The following is a 23,264-nucleotide window of genomic DNA, read 5'->3' as shown; positions in this document are numbered from 1 at the left end:
AAGGTGAAAATAGCGCTGCACCAGAGACTTACCATCATTACAATTTTTTCCTGGAGACAGGTTCTATATTAAACATTTTGTCTGCAGGTGGAGTGAGTCTTGATATAACGGCCCTTACACTGTGGTGTACAACACTTGGCTTGTGGTCAAAGTGAAAGAATTATAGTATTGGGTGCATTTGTCTAATGTTATGAAGGCACCACAAACATTGGCTCCCCCAACGGAGGATAGCACAGCAGCAACGCGCTGGTCTTGGAAGCAAAAACAAGCAGAGCAACAGAGGTTTGAATCCCGAATCCGCACTTAGAAACTGAACTCAGGTATGGTGTTAGGCGCGTTATTCAAAACAATTAAATAAATACTTGTGTCAGGTTTGCAGTCTGTTCCAGGGGCACAAGGTACAAGTTGCACTAATGGATAAGGATGAAGAGAAGTGTGCTAAAGACGACAGTGTACCCCAATGTAAGCCACGGCCTACTTTAAAATTGGATGGAGTATTGTTCATATCGAATAGATGGAGGAAGGCGGTGGTGAGCTGTTCAGCGGGAGGATTGGCAGGGTCCGAGAAGAAGTGATATGGAATGTCCACAAGAAGTGCTTGACAATATGGACTGCATACAAACCAAAACTAACATGGATAGAAGCATGTGAAATACAAGTATAAGTTTAACCAGCAGAAGAATATCAGTTCTGTTTCGGACGGCATGGAACTGTTCCTGTAGGCACTAACACTAAGTTCACCAAGACAATGTTGATCCCAGATCTTGCAAAAGTAAATGCAACCTTTAGTGGACTTGTACTGGGAATGCAGTCAGCAAGCATACCTGCATCCTCCTTCTTCCTGGTGAGCAACATGTGCATTAACAACATTGGACTCAGATATCGTAGTGGTGCCTGAAGCTCATCTAACAATAACATCCACAATGGAGTGCCACAATCTATTCCAACTTCTATCCAACCCCAGAAACAGAGAAGAAGAAGCGGCTAGTGAAGCAGTAAGGAAGAGATCGAACTATCTGTTGGACGATGCGTACATGCTGCTCAAAGCAATTCCAGATAAATACCAGCTGTACACCAAGACGGAGGTATTATTCGCATTACTCTTGCTTCCGGGGATGATGATGGTTACTATTGGGGCAAGAATGGCTCTACCAGATACAATGGATGGGCAGGTGCTGACAGAAGATCCAAACATGCCACAAATGATTAGGATTGTGAGACCTATATAGAGACCTATAGATCCCCAGGGACACTGACCTCACCCCCCACTGGATCCAGAGAATTACGTGGAGCACTGGGTTGATTAATCAGGGGATAGGGATTCTCTCTACCTCACTTTTACCCCAGAAAAATGTGTCCAAGATGGGGGAAGTTTGCATCATGTATAACGGAATTAGCTGGGTTAGTTAATAAAGGATTAACTAACAGGGGAATGTTGAGATGCGTGTTCAGATCAAAGCCCCATCCAAACAATTCAGATTTCAGAAAATATATTAAACTACGGAGAGTGCCTAGAGGGCGGTGTAGGGGAATGGGGGGACCTATGGTTAGAAGTAGTCGATGGGGAACACATATATTTTAGGAACTCAAACAAGGGCAGACTAACCATTGCTTTGCGAAAGTCTCACTTGGAATACATTGCATGTGTGCGAGTTTCACAACATGAACTAGGGCTGCATTCAAGAATAGGCCTGAGTCCTGGCAGGCCCTGTTGAAGACACAGAACAATGAGGCCTCATCTTTTGCTTGATTATCACATTCCAATTCCCAGGTGCAACAAGGAACACGCACACACACCCACATATAATTGTATCAAGTTAGTCCTCTTTAACAATTAGGCTGATATGTCCGAAGTCGAATGACAGTCCGGCTACGGCACAGTATGAAGGCCGCAATCAAGGGAGCCAGGGCAGAGGTCTTGAGCACTCAACACAGGAATTGAGAATTAGGGCACTAGCACCCCACAGAAGAATGGCCATTCTATTTGAACTACCAGATACACAGAAATAGTGCTCTTAAATCCTTCATGAATTGGCTGGATTACTAGGCCTATTCCCCGGGAGATCCTCCCCCGTGAGGGGTAGCTGATACAGGTGGGAGATGAGCACAACAAGGTCTGTGATTTGTACCAGGGAGAGCAATGGGTGATGCCCAGTTATAAGATTACGACGGGGATGCACGATGGGGGCGCCTACATGTCTGGGGTGAGAAAAGAGTTATCTTGTTTGCAAGAACCAGACTAACCTCGAAGTAATCTGCTGAGTTCATGCTGAGGTTCTGAGGTGAAGAACTTGTCACCTGTGTGGGGAGAAGATGGCAAAGAAGACCCCACCAATCGGCACACGGCCCATATGTGATCATTAGCATGTAAATAGGTGGCAGCCAATGAGGGTGGGGGATTAATACTGTATAAAGAATGCATCATGAATGACGATGTTTGTGCTTATAAAGCGGACTCCATATTGACGAGAGGAGAGAGCTCTCTGTAGCACTGGACCTATAATACCATTGTCGCCAGTTTCCTTTTTGTATACAAAAAAACAACTCTTGTTCTCGTAGACAATGGGTGCACTAGCCTTTTTCCCTAGCGGGTTGTTTTTTCTATGTCTAGTTGTTGAGAAGTTACCCTACACCCCCTTTAAGAGAGGACCCTTGACATGTAGAGAAAGCAGAGGCCCGACATCGAAAATGTACAAGACCATGTTACAAGCAGAGCCCCATGATGAACTGAGACGTAGGAAACAATGGGCAATAGAAATGGAGAAGAAAATAGTGGACGAGTTATGGAATAGACTTTGCAGCAGATTAACACCTTGAATTTTGATTGCCATGCAATATAAACTTCATGCAGTGAAGATGTTGCAGCGATGGCAATCTCCTCCACTGAAACTTTTACGGCTGTAACCTAATATCAGCCTATACTGTGGAGAGTCTGCAGTAACAGTGGAATTTAATGGCACATGTGGTGGGCCTGCCCACAGGTGCAAATATACTGGCTAACTTGCAGGGCCAGCTGCAGATGTTGGACCCTCTCCTCTTTCTATTTGGGTTAATTAAGGCGAGCAAAGGAAATATCTCCTCATATGGCACATCACTTGTTATCAGCTAGAGTGTATGTGGTGAGAACATGGAAATCAGCAGTCTTTCCATGGAAATCAGCAGTCTTTCCATCGAGGAAAGGGTGGGTGAATACAGCATATGATATATTTGTTATGGAAACCTTAACCTATATGATGAACAGGTCCACTCGGAATATATCAAAGTGGAGTGGTTTCCCTTCATAGAAAAATATTTTAGCAAATATTTGAGACCGGAAAGTGAGATAAACGTAGGGTAAAGTATAAGAGTTGAGTAGGACCCGCATAAACGATACCTGAAGAAGCTTGGAACTAAAAGTAAAAGGACATTTTTAATTGATCTGGAGAGGGGCCGTTTGCCTCATTGAAAGTTGCATGTTTGAAACTATTTATATGGAACGCTGTCTGTAGAGATACTGTACTGTAATAATATGAAAAACCCCAATAAAGTCCAATTAAGAAAATCCTCATTTGTTTCATGTTTCCTCTGAATGCCTGTTTACCCTACTCACCTCACTCCATTCGAAACCTACTTCAATTTCACAAGCCTATGAAGTAACTCAGTTAAGTAACTCAGTAGGTTAGTGTGCTTGCTGTAGCTAACACATGCAACTCGCAGAGCTGCATTGCAGAGATCCCATGTAACATGCAGGGTTGCATCAGCCTCTCATCTTCCCAAAATGTGTACTATTTGAATTATTGATAATATCACATTGTATATGGTAGTGTATGCCATGTACCTCCCATTCTAAGTGCTGCAATAATATGAGTTATAGTAATCCGATGTAATGAGACCCAGTTTCTCAATCTCCGAAAGATAATGAGTCAGCCCTGCCAGGATTCAAACTCGCAAAGAGGAAGTTGGCCCAGTGCCTATGACTCACATGTTTGGATTATAATATACCCTGTTAATTAAGCGCTCAAAGTCAAATGTGTGTGCTATACAAAATATATTACATGTTGTTATGTGTTGTACGATATGTCTCGTACAACAATACAACAATGGAGACGTATAGTCTCCATAGGTAATTTGCAATGATAGTGCTTCATGAAATTGCAAATGACTCCCTGGTGATAAAACTTTACAGACCCCCGTTCAATGGGACTCAATTGAGAATTTTTCATCGTGGGAGAGTTAATCGAATTTCTGTTTTTATAAGACCCCCCCACCCCCATAGCCCCCTCCCAATATTCACGCTACTGTTTTTATTATCCTAACCCCTCCCATATATTTGCGGAAAAATTCGATAGAAAATATTAGATTAATTCTCCCACGATGTAAAATCCAGCCATAGAACCTCCCTACCCCTTGAAAAAAGCTGCTTCCCTTTTCCCTGATTTGCTATTACTTAGCACACACATGAAACCTATGCATGACTAATGCTGCCACCGTCTGTATATTACGCGGGTCGCTGTCCTCTCCTGAAATGCACCCCAACATATTAAAATGAGTTTCTTTTAAAAATATGCCACCAAAAGACGTTCCACGATTAGCTCGACTTCATTTTACACTTGTTTGTCAATGATGGTCTCCCACATTTTCATGGTAACCTTAGGAAATGCATTTTCCCTACTATGTACATCTCTAGACATCAGTGGGATACTGCATAAGCAATAGTTTAATTTCTTTACTTTTTTATGTGACAATTACTTTCGTCCGTTCACTGAAGACTACACACATTTCTCAGATCTCTTAAATTCATGACTTTGGGAAGAAATGTATTTCCCAAAGAACCATCAAATGGAGTTTCAAAAGCTTGTGAGTATGGGGTCAAACTGACTTAAGAAGTAGAACTAAGCAGAGGAGGAGAAAGAGACTGAGAGATCAGAGCAGAAACAGGAGACAGATGCTGAGAGAGTGGTCATGTGAAAGAGGGAGACAGTGAGAATTGCAGACTGCTAGGGAGAAGGAGGCTAAAAAAGCCAGATTCTTTCACATTAATAAAATATTAGGAAAGTTGAGGGAGGCATTCATGGCATTTGAAACCAGTGGAGGGCTGGAAACATTTGGCATGGGGGCAAGCACCATATTCTGGCCCATGGTGCAAAGGTCCAAGCCAGAAAATGCAGCAGCCCCAACTTCCATAACTACACACAATAACAACCTCTCCACCACCACCACATTCCGAAGTGTATATATAATCAATATCACCTGCATTACTTTCCTTTTACGGATGATGGGCCTCATTCCGAGTGTGGCGGTCGAAAACAAGGTTGCCCGTAAACTCAATGGCACTCTTGTTTCCGGACCTCCACACTACGAGTCTGACTGCAGGGTCCGGTGCGACCGGCAGGGTCAGACCTGCCGGGCAGAACGGCCTGGGCAGGCAGACTTTTCACAGAAGCACCGACACCGTTAGCAGCGGTGCCGGTGCTTCTGAGTCCCCATTCTTCAGGAGTCCTATCGGACTCTATGAATGGGGACTTACCGAATCCCCTGCCTGACTTCCTGCTCCACCAGGACTTGTAATGTCTCCCCAGGTGTCCTCATGTCCCATTTTGCAATTTCAAAGCAGGCTATATCACCTCCCATCTCATTCCATACCATTCCATCCTTAGTTTTAGACCAATGTAAAGAGGTTGAGAAGCTAGAGATTTAATTGTCAGGGAATTCAGGGGTTCTGGCTTCACACTAAGAGTCAAACATCTGCTGGCATGGGGCAAAAGACTAATACCTTCCTTCGTACCTCCCCACCGCTCAACCCAAAACCCATATCTGGCACCCTGTCTACCCAACACCCCAACATAAGAACCTCACTTTGCATCCTGCCTCCCCGCTAGTACACATTATATTAATGGTTAATATTTATTCCTGGAGTAACATCGTACATTATAAACCCATATGATTGAAACTTTCCATAAAAACAGTTACGAAAAACAAGGCACAGTGATAAAAAAAGGTTATTTGCTCAGGATCACATGTGTTGATTGTGGAATGTTGTGATTTGAGCTGTAGCTTCACATTGATCCACAATTTTAGATTTAAACAGCAGAACTGATATCATGGTCTATGGTCCCTTCTTAAATATCAGAATTAAGAAAAGGGTTTCTGCAAAGTTGTTATTCAAGAGTCAAACTAGTATTCCATTAATTAAAGCTGGATTTCAAGGGCCCAAGTCACATAATAAAGCAACCTGACAAAAGGGGTTGAGCAAGTCCCACAATCGGGTACAGCGGCATGCAGGTCAGGCATAGATGTTTACCAACTGTCAATCAATATGCTGACCTACCTTTCCAGAATTGTACCTCAGTTTCATTTACCCTATTTTCCTTAGCCATCACCCTGCAGTGTCCTTCATGTGCACCACAGCTTTGATGCCCCTTCTCCTACCTCCCTTACATTTAACGTTCATACTTCCATTCGCCTTTTGCTCCATCCCTTAACCCTTAACTCAATCCCTTTCCCTTACCTCGCACGCACTACTTCACTTGCCTCATTCAGTCACCAATTCCTTGTCACTCACCCCTTCCATTGCCCTGACTCACATGTAAAAGGTAGACCACCTTGATTCGCTAGTCAGCCTCTGCTAGACATGACAGGAAGCAGTGTTTGTGCTATTTCCAGTAATCGTGGCTCTGGGCTTGCACTTAGACAGTGCAGAGTCAGAGGGGACTTTAAGTTTATTATGCTCCCAAGATGCACTTTCTTGGAAAGCTTGCTGTAGATTCCAGTTAATGAAAGCAGAGGGAACCGTAAAGCGTGTCCACAAACTATCTGGTGATAGGGAGTTAGAGTGACCTGCCATATGTATTTGTGTTTTCAAGGAAGGTGGAGTGAGTATGTGCGTGTTTGTGTCTATGTTAGGTTTCTGTCTGTGACTGCGGTGATGTGTTGTGACTGGGTAAAATAGATGTGATTATGTATTTTTATATATGAATATGTAGTTGTTTTGTATCATTTTAGAAAAAGCACACATTTTGTGAGAAAATATGTGAAACGTTATCGTTTGGTGTCTCTCGCTCGTCACAGTGACTTGTGTGCCATTTTAATGCCACTCAAGGACATGTATTGCTAAATTGGCAGGAGTACAGTTCTCTTCCACATTATGACTGCTTTGGTCGACAAACAGTTTAAAAGCATCCCAAAAGTGTTAGGTTACCAAAGGTTTTTTGCAAAATGTCTTTGGCGAAGAGCGCATGATTTCCTGCTTCCTCTCCTCCAAGACAATTGTTACTGGCCTAAACTGTGTCTTAAAATGCACTAATATCTATAAACAATAGGGCCATATAATACCATATCTGAAGATTTAACATAACATAAACTAGCCACATGATTCCAAGCCAAAAATAAATGTAGAGTGGGGTCAGACAGAACTCTGGACCTGCAGTGACCGCACCAGGTGATGCACAGACAATCTCCTCAGAAACATTGTGTAACCTGGCACTTACATATTTACAAATCAAGCACTTTTCATTGGGTCCTGCAAGAGAGGTGGGGGGGAGGTTTGTAGAGTGATGGGAGGAGACAAAGGTTGTTCTTACTAAAGTTGTCTTGAAGCTGATCAGATAAACCACAAGCTGTCTGAGAGAAGAGTCTAAGTTTACAAAATGTATTGGGAGTTGTGGGTTGCTTCAAACCAGACAGGGTGTGGGTGTGTTAGACCAGAAACGTAACCCTATATTCTAATGATATGTATAATATGTTGGCCTGAAACTAATCGCATCATGTGACAAACATCGCGATCAGAGAATCGTCAATGTAACCAAAAGGCGTCCATTTTGTGAAATGTCGGCCATTTGCTTTTTTCCTTTCTGTCAAAGCGCTTTGCAAATGTATTCTATGCTTTGAACTCGCACACAGTGCGAGGCCACGGCTTGAACGCTGAAACACTAACACAGACAGGAATGTCAAACTGTACAGAAATACATTGTTTTTCTCTCTCACTAAGTCCTTGAAGTAGAGCAGAAGCCGCATCTAATCAGTAGTCCAGGTGCTGGGTTGTCTTGCAAACGCTGTAGTGAAAGGCAGCTAAAACATGAATTATATTCTTTTAGCGGTGTTCCTTTGCAGAGAATGGTATTTTCTGTTTCAGAATTATCTGACCTTTAGCTCATGATCCAAGTCATACAGATAACGTAATAAGGAATGTTTTCCGTGCTGAGAACACAATATCCTTGCTGAGCCAGAAGCTCCATGTTCCCCATAACAGAAACTTGTCTCTGCTGCCTTTGCTAGAATAACTATGTTTAGGCTGAATGAAGACTTGTCATAATTGTCATAATTGTCAATCACTGAACCCTAGCCTGTACGACATGTTGTGGGCGGATCAAATTGCCTTCGTAAAGATTATGTATAAATGTATATATATTGCTGCTTGAGAACTGCTCTCTCTCTCTCGCATCTCATGAGGTCTGGAAACACACGTTGTGAGGCGTTGAGACCCACTCGGCCGACTGAGAATACTTAGAAATAAACCAGACTTGTTTGGATAACGAACCTCGTGTCTGACGTGTCACTTGGATATATGGTTATTGTGCCTTAGTTTCCATATGTGGTCTTTATGGCCTAGCAGATGCATCATCCAAAACTGTGTGAGTGCAATTATGGAGCAGCAGTTGTCATGGTGATAGTGCCATTAAGGTCTAAGAGAGAGTTAGGGTATCAGTGATGAGTGAGGATATCAGTAACACAAGCACATGGTCCACCTACCGGGGACCCGAGGAGCGAGTTGACCACACCCAACAACTCAAAGAAGTGCAAGAGGCCAGAATATTTAAAAAGCAAGTATCAATGATACTCATAACCAACAAAAATTGGTAATGTTAAACAGTTACACGCAACCCACTTCAAAGCCCTCCATGCTCACCTTTACTTACCTCACGGGGGCTGGCTTCCCTCGATGAAGGGATCCTGACGTCTCTACCCACATTGGCGGCTCTCTCTGCTTCTCGGTGTAGGGTCGCTGCGGGTCCGGGGCAGGTCTATTGGGGGCTCCTATCGCATGCGCGGATTTCCCTGTCCCTCAATCCATGCATGAACGGTTTTTCTGGCACTTGGCAACGGCGGTTTGCGATGCAAGCCTCTTTGTGGTGACGATGAAAACAAAACCTCTAGGGAAGCACAGTGCATTGCATCTTAACATTTGCTTTGCACTCATGCTTCGCTCCGCACTCCTGTCCTTGCTCCTTGTTTCATATTTCTTGTTGCCTTGTTCCAGCTCTCTGGTTCTCTGGCTCCCTTGGCCAGGGGTTCTGCTAGCCTTCCCTTGCCCTCCTCCCTTGCACCCCCTGTGCCCATTTCCTTCTCCTCCTCCTTGTTGCTGCCTGCTTCCTTCCTCTTCAGTCTGCCTTGCCTTCTTGTGCCTCTGGTTGGATCCCGTGCTGCTTGGTCTGCCAACTTCATTCCAGTCGGCTGTCATTCACTCCTGGTCAGCTGTCTTCTGCCCTTCTTGGCCGGACTTTGGCTCAACGCCTCTCTATTCACTCAAGATCGGACCTTTTGGACATAACATCACCAGTCTTCCCAGTCAGTGCTTGCACTGTTCCTGTACCACGTAAATCTGGGAAGTGCCGTCCTGTGGCGTGGGGAACTGATCCAGGGCCCCCTATTCGCATTCTGGTGGGTCTTGGGTTGGTTTCACGCATCACCTTCTCTTCAGATTCTGAGGCACTCTGACGTCGACCTCATCATCATCTGGAACATCAGGTACGAAGCACAAGCGTGACGCTCTGCTTAACGTAAACATATCAATGTTCGTTCTTTTGCTGACCTTTATTGGCAACTCAATAACATAAGGATGAATGTCTTTTTTTAAATCAAAGATATTACTTATAGTGCAGCCATGCTGTTTATAATTTCTATTGGGTCCATCTTCTTCTTGGCGCTCTCTGTCACAGGTTATTAAAACATAAACATTAAGCAAAAACCCTAGCATGTTCAAACACTATACAACTTGCCGTCTAAAACTTGCTGTGACTGACAGAAGAGGACTGCCCCATAAGGCTGAAAGTGAAACTTGCATGATTTGAAGTTCTTGCATGTTTCCTTGCTTCAGAAAATGCGTTAGCCTTAGTATTTAACTGGCATAACAGTTCTTGGTAAATTGATCTTTCATGAATTTACTGGGGCAATTTCTTTTATTCTTAGTGAATCGGTTGGAATTCTTACTGTATTTGAAAAAAAGATACAATGGAATAAAGGTGGCAGGAGAAAGTTTTCGACATCCTTGGTTACATTTTGACATTCTATGGCCAAATTACAGAAGGTTTGTTCGAGTGCAAGTGCAGTTTTGCAAGACATTAACACTAGTGTCAACATTCTCCTAGTGCAAAAAACATGCTCTTTAAGTGCAGTTTTGCATCAGGGCATCTGTTAATACCATTCCGTATTGCTGCTACGACAAGTCTTGTCCTGGTTCACAAATACGTTGAAAGAAAATGTTTTTTGAAATAAGGCAATTTTTGCCATCTTCAATATCATACAGAACTGAACTAAGGCTTCTGTAATACTACCCCTGATGTTCCTTCAAAAGAACAGTGTAAATGTCTAGGGACAATGCGATTTTCATGTTGGTTATTGTTGATGGGAATACCAATGTTAAATATACTTTCACAGTGTTCATGAACTCAGATTATTTATCCATAATTTACATTCAACAAAATATGTTTTCAAAAGGAAATTGCTTCCAAGATGACTTTATTACGTGTCTTCTAGCACATTGTACTGCTACGCAACTTCATACCCATCTCTCTGAAGTGCTAATTTTACTCCAGCTAGAATCAGGCGTGTTTGATAAACTGTGAAAGAATGTTTTACCAACCCCATTAAGTTGTTATCTGAAGAGGTCCTCTTTTGCGGTTTTTGATGGTTTAAAGATTGGTTGCCTTTCATGTTCTTTTTCTTGGGAGGGAATCTTGTCTTTCTTTGTCGTCTTTATTATGTGTAGGGCTGTGCCGAATAGCATATTTAGTATTCGGCCGAATACCGAATAGTTTGTGAACTATTCGGCCGAATATAAAGCCGAATAGTTGCTTTAATTAATAAATCATGTTCCAAATTTGAAAAAACACATTTATTAAAAAAAGAAAATAAAGCACCATTTTAAAAGCATTCTATACTTGTATTTCTCTTCATTGTAATCAAGACAGCATCTTTATTTAAAGTATGTAAGCCAAGCAGATTAGCCTTCATTGTTTGATTGCTCTGAGTAGGTGTAGGGTGTTTTCTCTCTGCATGGTCTGGGGAGGTGGGAGACCGTGCAGGGATTTATGTTTAGTAGGGTGGGCAAGCCGAATTCCAGGTAGGGATTTGTGTTGTTGGGGTGGGAGGTGGAATGCCATATATGCTATTTGTGTAACGGGTTCACAGGGCCCAAGTAGGAGCTTTCTGGAGCTGTTGGGGAAGTAGGATGCCAGTAATGGGGGCTTGCACTGTATGCCAGCAGAGTGTCAGCAATGGTGTCTTTGGTTCGAAGATTTACATGCTAATTTTGCCAGTTCATCCCACATTTGCCATTTGGAGCCAAGCCGGACTCTAAGGCTCGGCCCTGACTTGGCCCATTCCAGAAATTCTCTGACACTCCCAACTCTACATCCTAAAAATTCCACCACCAGAGCACAACACTCCGACTGTCTCATACAGAGTCCTCACACCTATATTTACCAGCTGTCACACACTGGCCCACTTTGGAACTGGTGAGATTACCCAACATAAAGTCCTCTGAGAGGCCTGTTAGGTGGGGGCATATTACTCTGTCTGACATAACCAAGTGAATTCTTAATGTTTCTCCATGGGCATGGCCGATAGGAACATATGCTGCTCACTTTCCACTTATCCCCTCCACTCCTTCTTGCCAATACACAAACATATGCACCTTATCATTCCTGATAAAATATCAGATAATGTTAAACTCAGGACTCCAGTCCTTAAAAAAAGAAAAGGGGGACTATGACGTAAGCAATGGGAAGTGACATGACAGGAACTGAATGTATCCTAAAGTGAAATATGCACATTTCCTTCAGTTTGTCTTTTCCAACTGAAGAAAGTGCACATTGCATATAAACAGTCGCCAAAAGAAAAGATGTTCCTGTATTGTTGCTGGCTAGTGTAAGGTAAGCACCTTTCATGCCTAAGAATATGTAACAAAACATGCCCTAAAGAGCAGATTACAATATATTGTACAGCTGTGTGATAGCAATTGTCTGGTCTTGTGTGGTCAAGTGTCTGGTCTAATTCTATTCCGTTTACTGAAGTCTATATTTGCCTTTCTGAGTTCTTGTTGCATTGTATTCAAATGAGAAGGACAAAGTATTCGGCAAGAGGCGAATAGCAAGAAACTATTCGGCCGGAGCCAAATTGCTTTTTTTCAGATGGAATTTGGCCGAATAATTACTCGAAGCCGAAGTTCGGTACACCCCTAATTATGTGTCATGCTAAGGGGTAGGTTACAATGTTCAGTAAAAGGTTAGGTGATAGGAGCAACACTCTAGAATTGTTAAAATAATGTATGAATCCCTAATGGTGTTCTGCAAGTACATACATTAGGGTTGCTTTTTTTTTCTATAAGAATAATTGGTTTATTTTATTTGGTTGTTTACATTGTTATAATTCAAGGTAACTATTATAATCAATAGAACCTGTGTTTCATTCCTTTGCATAAGCAAGAGAGTAGAAAACAAAACCTCTATGGATTCAGAGGAAATGCCCTAGATTTCCCACAACAGTCCTAGGAAAACAACTTTAGAAGAACATGTTATTCATCTTTGGAGTAGCCTCACCATTACTGTGTCTTCCATGCTGCATCTGTAAATTGACTGTCTTGCCTAGTGCCTATGCTACCGTAGGATTAACTCAAAGCACTGAGGATCAACATCAGAAGTAAGCAGATGGGCGGTATTTGAGTGATGCATCTGGTGTGATTTGAGTGCCAATTTGGTGGTACTACTATATAATGTCAAGAGAGTTTGTTTTTGAGAGCCTATAGGACACGTATCATTGCAGAGTAATACAATGGCTAATTATTTTTAAATAAGCTTCTCCTGACACTACGTTTCATATATGGATAACGATTGCAGAAGATAAACAGAAATGTAAACCCATGTTCATAGAGAACTTTAAAAGCAATCTTTCGAAAAGAATGTGATAGATTTGTCGCTGTCACGTCTCCATTTTAAACAGAACTGTACCGGTGGCTTAAGAACCAATAATTAACTCTATTTTTAAAACAAACTCCAAATCTGTGATTAAAATCACAAGTGACAATTTTTCAGGATAATAGTGGGATCGTGGGTATTGACTTAAGTTTCAGATGGCGCCTTTGGATGATTACGATGGAGACGAAGATCCTCTAAATCAAGAGCTTCAGAGAACAACACAATGCCACGTAGACAAAATCTCCCTGAAATACATAATAGATGTAATCTTACACTGTCCCCAAATCTTAATATACAACAACGCTTATAACAGGTATCATAAAACAATCTTTTCAAGATGGAAAATGTAACATCTGGTTCCAGTAACAGGCCCTTCCATTACATCTTGGTGTCGTTGCTGGTAGATGGCGTTGGAAAAAAGTCTTCCAAATAGGTTGGTGTTTACTAATCCAGGACCAATATTAAGACTTTAAAGTGGCAGCACAGCCTGGTAGTAAAAAATGTTGATTCTTAAGTACTTGTACCTAAAGTTCAAATGGAGGAATCATGCTGCAAAATTAAAAGGTAGACCATCAAAAAGTCTTTCTCAATAGCCCCTTTTGTGGCTATGAAGATATGGACAGTTGCAAATTAGCAATGCCTTGTCGTTCAGGGTTTCAGGCTTAAAGTAGTTGACACATACATGACACAAATATGGTGTTCGGAATTTAATAGGGAGTTCATTGTGACTTCTAAACTATTAACATTAAATACCCGAAAGCTAACCAGACGCAGAACCCTGTTACAGAGGTAATTTATTATGACCAAGCAAAACATAATTCCTTTTGTGTGCCACCTGGTTCATAGAAACTTTCATATTGAGTGAAAGTATCTGAGACCTCTTCTCTGACCTCCATTCAATTTCAAATATGAATACTCTACCTTTAAGCTTTACGACAAAATGGAGGCTTATTATTCATTAAAATATATTATAAAAGTTTTCATATTGCATGCGACTGCACTGTGTCTGACAATAAGCAAGCACTGCTCACAAGCCGATAGCCATATACACTGCCTACACACATACACTACTGCATGCAGCCAAGACATGGATTCTGATGGTAGGCTCTTTCTACTTGGGCATTGCCAGAGTCAAAGAGTACCGCATCCAGAACAGGTATCATCATTCATCAGTGGGGTTCTCAACTGCCTAGGTAAGGGCAACATAAACTTAGTTATTGCCCTATTCACATTTTCAGCCACTGTGTTCAGAACCTGTTGGCCTGAGGTTCTCACTAAAGGAAAGAAGGCACCAGAAACAACAGAGTGATCGACTCCAGAAAATGGGTGAAGCCATGCATGGCAAAGAGTGAAGAAGAAATGATGATATTTAGTCAAAAGCTATTATAAGTGATGATGCCAATATCACAGGACGAAAACTCACCAGATGCCTCAAAAGAACATTAAAGAAGCACTTCTCACCATCTGCTTGTCTATCCATAAGAACTGTATTTTGGTGGCCTGAAGCATGCCTGCGTACATACTTGTTGCAAAGATGTTCGAATTCAATCAACCTGTGATGCTCACTTGTTTTCCTCTGAGGTGCATGTGATTGAGCAAGCATTCTCACAGAGCCCCGCTGAATTCCAGAGTGCCTTGCTAAGCTGCTAGCCAGAGGCACGTAAAATGCCGGAAGAAGGCGAACACTTTGATGGGTCTTTCATCTCAACCACCTTACATCATGCAGCCTAATTCAAAGAACACAAGGCACGGGATGAATTAGTGATTTGAGAAAATACGATTCGAACATCAATACTTACAGAATATCTTTGATTCGCAGTTGGGGTTTTTGAAAGGTCATCGTGCTCGGAGCTGATACACATGTTCTCGCTGGAAAAATGCCTTGATAGAAATCCAATAATCTTCGAGCCATCCTCTGTGAAGAGGTGGCATCGAAAGGCTTTTTTACATGTTAGACATCTTCTTGGAAAAGGTTTTATCTTTAACGTCAAGCTTGCTCCCCAGGTAGAAATGATCAGAATAGGAAAAGACATTTGTGCGTGCAATATTGAAAAATGCTAATGAATTTCGCGTTCAAGTAAACAATATGATTGCTGTGTCCTTTTTGAGAGCTGTGAAGAAGAGTCATACATGTTAAACACTAGAACATTCAGGAGTCTTCATTGAGTATGGATGGGATGGTTTACCAAAAATGTGAAGGATTGCATCTGAATTATAAGTAGAGAGCATGATATGAATGATGGTAAAATCATAGTTGACATAGGGCGAGGCCAACCAGCGAAGCTATGAAGACGCTTCTCCTGCAAGCTCTGTTCGCCTGCCAGAGCTTCGAACACCGCCGGATGAGGGGCTAACCAGATCTGGCCCCCAGCAACAATGATGTGATCCCCATAGGCCAGCGCCTTTCCTACTTTGGAGGAGAGAGATGCCCCGAAAACAGATGAGAGAGAGCAAGGAAAACCATGAGCCTGCCGACCCAAGATGGCGCCTGTGAGACAGAGCCCCTGGCTATGACGGCCGGGCACCTGACAGAGAGCTGACAGAGAGCCGAGCACCGAGAGGGAGATAATGCGAGTCCGACCCTGTTGCTTCGATGAGGTACCCATGCTATTAGTGTGACCGTGAGTAACATCTGGGTAGTTTCTTAGGTGGATGGTAATTGACCAGGTGTGCACACTTTCCTCGGGTGGCTGATGCTGCTGGCCGGGTGGTGTAGGAACATGCATACTGCAATACCAGCTCCAACTTGGTCCAGGGAGAAACAAAGGCCCCATTGAAACTGTGTGCATGATATTGGTGCCAAAACCTGCATAAAACAGCTGATTCTACGCTGTGATTTGAGGAATAAAGGGTGATCCTGTTGAGATAGGCACTGGAATTCATTTACGGATAGATTTGCAGGAATTCGGGTACAGAGTAGTTCGCATCCGTAAACTGGGCGAATTTTGATAGCTGTACGAGGGGAAAGGGCTCACGTTTGGCAGCCTTCAGATATGAAGACAGACTCGTCAGCTTGAAACAGTGGGGCCTAAATAGTTAGATCATCATGGCAAATATACCCAGTAAACTGAAGGGAACGGAGTCGGAGGATATTAAGAACTTCATGCAAGCACATGAAAACTCCCCCCAAAAATCAGCAGGCTCTGGCACAGATCCAACCCCCACCCGCGCAGATGAACTTGGATGATCCCACAAACAGAAAATCTAACTTGCAGCTTCTGCTAACAGAGCTTAAATGAGAGATAAAATATGAGACTAACCCAGAGAAAATCTATAGGGGACCTGGAGAAGCATGTTAGGGCGGCAGAGAACAGATTGGAGAAGGTAGAGTCCAACCTTTGTAACCAGGCGCACGAGCAGGCAGAATTGGCGGAAAGGCTGACGGGGCTTGAACAAGAAATGGTATTGGTGGTTCTTACGAAACAAGAAGATGCCGAAAATAGAATTGACGCAACAACATTCGGATACAGGGTGTCCCCAGAGAAATCACAGATAAAGAGCTGGGGGAATATGTGATAGCATTCTTCCTCCACATCCTCGAAGGGTCGAATGATACTAATATTGTTCTGAATAGAACACACCAATGTTTTTCTTAATTCCTGCAGAAGAATAATTTCATCCCATTTCTCCTGACAATAGTCTAGTTTTTTCATTTTAAGGAGAGGATCATTGGGAAAGACAGATTGAATGGCATGATCTGTTTTAGGGATGCTCCTATTTTGATATTCCAAACTCTGGCTCAAGCAGCACTGCAGAAGAGGTCTGGTGACGGGACAGCTCCAGATACAGGTGGGCACAGCCATGCAGACTGGTTTTTCGAACTGGCATATAACATTGCCAGTGAGGAAGAGGTGGCAACCTTGATGGACCCGATGGCCACTAACCTGCGTCCTGATCGATCCCCAAATAGGGGAGGGGATGCACGAAGGAAAAGAATTTCAGGGAAGGGTCATGGGAAAAGGGATCGCTGAGCAACTGGAGGTGTGGGGAGGGGTGAACATACCCAAGAGGGAACTTGAAAGAGGGCCATTCTCTCACGAGTAAAGGGTGGTATGGCTTACCCATATAACATCAGATGGCGAATAAGGGGACTATAAGTGAGGGGGAAAAACAAAAACAAACACAAAAAGGGGACAGAGTTGTGGCTGCAAATATTACCAGATAGACTTTGCTTGCATTCTCTGCAGTGGGGGCCGAATTTGGTTTGGAGTTGAGTCGATACGGGGTGGGAAGTGATTGAATCGCTTCTTGCTGCAAAGCTAGGGCTGGATAAGGAAGCATTACGATATGTTTGAGAACTTATGGCTGAGCTTGGCTTCATGACCCTGAACAGGGTTCAATCCCCCCTGAAAAGACAATCGAAACTACGCAGATTATTTGAAATGAAGGCTTCCATAGCGTCTATTTAGGAATGCACCTTCTGGAATAAGACGAAGGGAGAATGAAGCATAGGGGATTCCCAATGCAATATTCTGGTTCTGGTTTGAGTGGAGGCAAGAGGTGAGGTGTTGCGATACTGATGGGTAAAGGAATATATTTTGTTAAACAATACATATATAGGCACCCTGAAAGTAGAGGTCTAATTGTCAAGGGCCTTCTAGAAGTACAACTATTCATATTTGGTAGCGTTTTATGACCCAAATAGGCATCAGGCTAAAAATCTGACCTCTCTTCTGGGTAAACTGGGAGGGGTATATGAGGGACAGGTGGTGATTGGCGGAAACATTAACTGGGTAATGGACCGGTAAAGGACAAAACACTTTCTCCCACAGCACCAGGTTACAGAAATAGATCTGCCTGGTTGAGTCCTGATGAACTTGGTGTTTTTTGCGACAAGATGATAGGGAATATACATTTTACTCTGTGGTCCATATAGGCTATTCTAGAAAAGACATGATCCTGTAGAGAAGGTGTCCCAGAATTATTTTAGCAAAAACAAGGATGTGGATATGGACTGGCGGATCATATGGGATCCAAGTAAGGCAGTGGTCCGGGAAGAATTTATTGGGAAGACAGCGGCATTCATGAGGGCGAGGGAAGCCACCAGGATTGGATTGGAGGGAATGGCGCAGGTAGCAGAAGAGGTGCATATACGCCAGGGAAAGGTTAAGGCTATGAGGGCAATGACTAAATAACGCAGTTGGTTAGAGGGACATTTGGCAGACCATTCATCTCAGATGATCCTCCAGGCTAAACAGTACATACGGGGGAATAAAAGCAAATGATTCTTGGTGGCAAAACTACATAAGCAGAAACTGAGGAACCATATCACAGAAATGAAAGATGACCAGAGCGTACTGGAATGGGGCGAGGAAGATAAATTGGAGATTATGAAAACATACTATGAGAGGATCTTGGACAGTGAACATCTGGGCCAAAAAAAAGAACAGCTATTCAAGGATAATCTACCTATGATCGCAACAGGAGAATGGGACTAGAAGGACCTATAAATCAGGAGAAATTGTGTTAGGCAATATATGCCATGCCCGAAACAAAATCCCAGACCCTGACGGCTTCATCATCGCCTATTACAAGACATTTAAATGATTCTTGATACAGTCACTTACGTAATTAATGTGGTCTCATGGAAGCAGATCGCAGCAGGGTGCCCATGGATCCCCTGGTTTTTCTGAATGCAATGGAGCCACTAGCCTGTTTGATTAGAAAAGACAATGAAATCCCAGGCATAAGAAATGGGTACAACAACATACGAATGCCCGGGAAACTGATGACGTCCTTCTATTCCCGAAGAACATGGAAATAACATTACCCTTGGCACTGGAGATCTCGCTGCAGTTCGGAAGGGTCTCAGGGTTTATAATAAACTATAAGAAATCTAAAGGGCTTAAAAATGATGGGGACCCTGAGGTAGTGAGAGGTTTGGCTGGGAAATATCCTGGAGTCTGTGAAAAGGGTAGGGTGGATTACTTGGGGGTGAAACTGATCGCAACCTATGAAGACCTCTATAGGGCTAATATCCCAGATTTATAGAGGTTAACAGCTGAGGACCTACGGAGATGGGATGGATGGGAGCTGTCCTGGTTGACCAGAGTCGTGGCAGTAAAATAACCCTGCTCCTAAGAGTATTATATGTGCTCCGTGCCCTCCTGGTGTCAATCCCAGCAGCAATGGTTAAACAATTGCTGGGGAAATATTTACATTTCTCTGGAACAGAAGGTGACACAAAATTGCAAAAAAAACAGTCCTGACCTGGACTTCTTTATTGTGTGGGTTGGGCATTCCGGATATTAAAAGATATTTATTGGTCACACACATTTCCCCTATGCTGGAATGGTCGATGGAACAGTGAATTAAAAGGTGGAGGATTTGGAACAAGGAGTCACGTCTATCCCCATACATAAACTTCCCTTTTTAGGGGGGCAGTGAGACACACTGAAGGCTGACTATTGGACTCATGGACCGCTTGTTAAGGTACTGGTACAGGGGTGCACGGATGAAAGGAATGACAGCAGGTTTGGGACCCTTCTCAACATAAAGTCACAACCCAGAATTTATGCTAGAGGTGAACAGAACGTCTTTAGTTAACTGGGAAAGAAATGGGCTGATTCGACTAAATGATCTGTACACGCACCACAGCCCTTTGACATTTGAGGAATGTAAGACAAAATATGAGATAGGGAGCAAGACATTTTCCATTATGCTCAGGTCTGGCACTGGATTGTGAATAGTATGGTGATGGGTGCGAGAACCAGGTTGCCCACAGGAATTGAGATTTCAATGAAGGATGTTATAGAATGGGGTAAGATTTTGCAACTGCACAAACTCTTTAATATTGATACCCCTGGAGATAAATTGCTTTGTATAGAAATATGGGAAAGAGAATTGAGGGTGGACATCACACAAGATGAATGGGAACGTGTCTGGGAAAAAGCCAGATGGCATCTAAATGTAGCACAATAAACAAAGCTGTGTACAAGATATGCATTCAGTGGCATCTCACCCCACAGAGGATGAGCACATTTGCATCTCACTCCTCCCCACTCTGATGAAGAGGGTGTGGTGAAATAGGGAATTTGGGGCACATGTGGTGGAAATGTCGGAAATCCCAAATCTTTTGGAAATACATTCTGGGACATAATAAGGATATAAGGGGCATACAACTGCCCATGGACCTGGTCATATTGATATTAGGAAATGTTGTCAATGGCATCCATGGAATGAGGGTCCTACAGCGACGGTGATCATACATTTGTTGAACATGGCGAGACTGACGTTGGTATGGTTTCAGAAAACAGTAGAGGGCCCAATTATTGGGCAATGGTGGATGAAAATATGGGGATACTAGCCATGGAAAAAATAACTGCTCTCGCTGTTGGACGTTTTATGACATATGTTAAAGTGTGGTATCCTTTTCAGGAACATGTCAGAGAAACTGAACAATACTATAACAAACCTTTGATATATAGGAATTTCTCAATATGGTAATGGACTGCTTGGAGGATAGTGAGGGGGGATATGATAGAGCATACGGAAATGGAATGGGGGAAAGTGAATGTTTACCTTCCATGTAGCCCACATGTCGACAATGCATGTTCTAGTATGAGTTGTTTCTCGATTATATTGCAGTGTACATGTTTTGATTAATGTGGACTAGTCTGTGTACCAGGTGGTGGATAATAAAAGAGAAGTTATATGTACTGCTGCTGCGGCAAAAGAATGAATAACGGTTGTAAGAAAAAAGCATGGATGATGTAAAGCCATAGTATGAGGGGTCAAAAATGTGAGGCGGACAACTTTGTGAAGGTTTTTCAAAAGATGCCATTTCATTAAATCAAATGGTTGGATAAACACCTCACTATCCCGGCCCTGATGAGGATTTCCCTGCCTAAAATAAACTAAAGGAAACACTCTAATAAAAGATATCTGTCCCTTGCACTTATACATACAAAAACTCAATGAGGTAATGTATGGCAGTTCAAAGGCAACAAAAATAATATAAAAATTGAGTTTATAATATAACAACATTCTCTCCTTATAATCTTGGTGAATTCCCATTCCCCAGATTAAAGCAGGATTCTGCTCCACAGTTCCCAAAAGAAATAAGGAAATCCTGGTTTGTAACAAAGTTCTCACACAATGCTTTGTGACTCCAACTTGACAACAGAAAGTTCCAATACTCTGGTGATTCAACAAATAAAATAAAAGGTTATTTCTCTTCCTTGGGCAAGAGTAAGATGCAGTATTATCCTTTTCACATAAAGAATATCTTCTTAGTTCATCAATACCAACAATAATTGCCTTTTGTTAGGATGATTTGCCACAACTGTGTTTTTCTGAAGAAATATAGCTTCTCTACAGCAGTTTTATACAGTTCTTTCTTTCTCCAGTACGACAGGCAACCTAAATTGTCTTTATCAGCACCCCTTTATAGCATGTCATCAACTTCTACCTGGTTTACTTCCATGCCAGGCCTACTACCTCAATCAGACCAGGTTTACTCCCATGCCAGGCCTACTACTTCAAAGGTCTGCCATCCGGTTATACTGTCGTATAACCGGATGTTCCAGAGTTCCACAAACTGCAAATGCTTCTGTGGTTAAGATCAACTTATAATAGTTTTACAACAGTTTCACAATATTCATTACTTTGCAATTTCAAACTTTCATCACATTTTCAGAGAAAACAAGATTCACATTGGTGCTCTTTAATACTCCTCTGCAAATTATGCTTCTTTTTCAGAAGGGCAGCCATTTTGTCATTCTCGTTTCCCCACTGAATAATCTGAAGGCATCATGAAGTAGACACAGACAACTGAAGTAAAAGTTTGGGATATAAACTTTTATTAAATAAAAATGAGGTTGGAAAAGGCATATTTTGCCCTATGCAATGGTGGGATTTCCCTAGCTAAATGAAACTAATGATAGTCTGTGTCAGGAAGTCCCAAGCAAATGTCTGTCTGTGCCCAAAGCCTATACTTACCCTCACATCTAATTGTATATAATGAGTAGGGACGTCAGAATTAAATGAAAAGTGTTCAAAATAAAAGTTCAGAGCTTCTTCTAGCTCCAGAGTGGAAAAGGGATTATTGGCTCTTGGCAATGCTTGCTTATTTGACTCTTGGAAATACTTGTTTATACAGCTTTTCATCATGTTAATTCTTGGTTTCCATATATATAAAATTCAGATATTCAAAAATCAAATGACTCGGGCACTAAACCGCCCATCCACCATGTGCAGGGCCCCCTTTTTACCTAGGTGGACTCACCGGCCTTCACACAGGCTGCTTTCCACTTTCCGTGCCTTTCCAGAGACCCATCTCTGCTTGACGTATGCTTGCGCTGGTTCCTTCTGGCATACGGCATCCTCCATGGCTTACTCACTTCCCTGCTGTATACTCTGAGCTCTGCTAGACTGCAGTCAGCAGTCCTGCACCTGTGAGCATTCGGGAGTCTCTCCGACACTCCCGGTAACTTCGCTCAGTGTCGCACTGCTTCCTCAGCTCCGCTCCTGATACCTCTCAGTGTCTCGGGAAGGTGCCATCTCACCACCACAGATCTTGCCCTGGAACTCCCGTTTGCGCTTCCTGTTTCTCTCTCTCTTCTCAGCTGGCTCTCTTTTAAAGTTCCCGGCTACAACAACTATACCGCTCATGTTTCTTCTTCGAGTCTGTCTTCTGTGTTAATGGTGGTCTCCTCAACTCAGTACCTAAGGGCTGTGCATATGGGTAAGAGTCTACCAAGAGATAGGATGTACAGTTTTGGTATGTCTCTTCCTTATTTAAGTTCCTGAATGGGGTATATTGGAAGAGCGTTTTCTGTAAAAATAGCGAATGGATCGGTAATACCCTACAAAGGATTGGGGAAAATGTTACTCCTGGAAAAGGGGACTTGGGGCATACTGCGTCTCACCGAAGGGTGCCTCATCCCCACTCCCTGAGTCTCCTCCACCCAGGTGATCCTCCCTTGCATATTCATCCCCAGGGTCAGTATCCAACAGCGATGGCCTTTCCCTGGCCACCTGGGAGGAGGACATGTTGGGGAAAGAAGTGAGGACACCCTCAGGTTCCTCACAATAAGTAACCAAATACTCACAAGGATAGGGTCTTTTTCTGATTCTTCCTACGATTTTGCAATG

Source organism: Ambystoma mexicanum, chromosome 4p (assembly GCF_040938575.1).
Source record: "Ambystoma mexicanum isolate Mex_15411 chromosome 4p, UKY_AmexF1_1, whole genome shotgun sequence".
NCBI lineage: Eukaryota > Metazoa > Chordata > Amphibia > Caudata > Ambystomatidae > Ambystoma > Ambystoma mexicanum.
Note: the sequence above shows the minus strand (reverse complement) of the source record.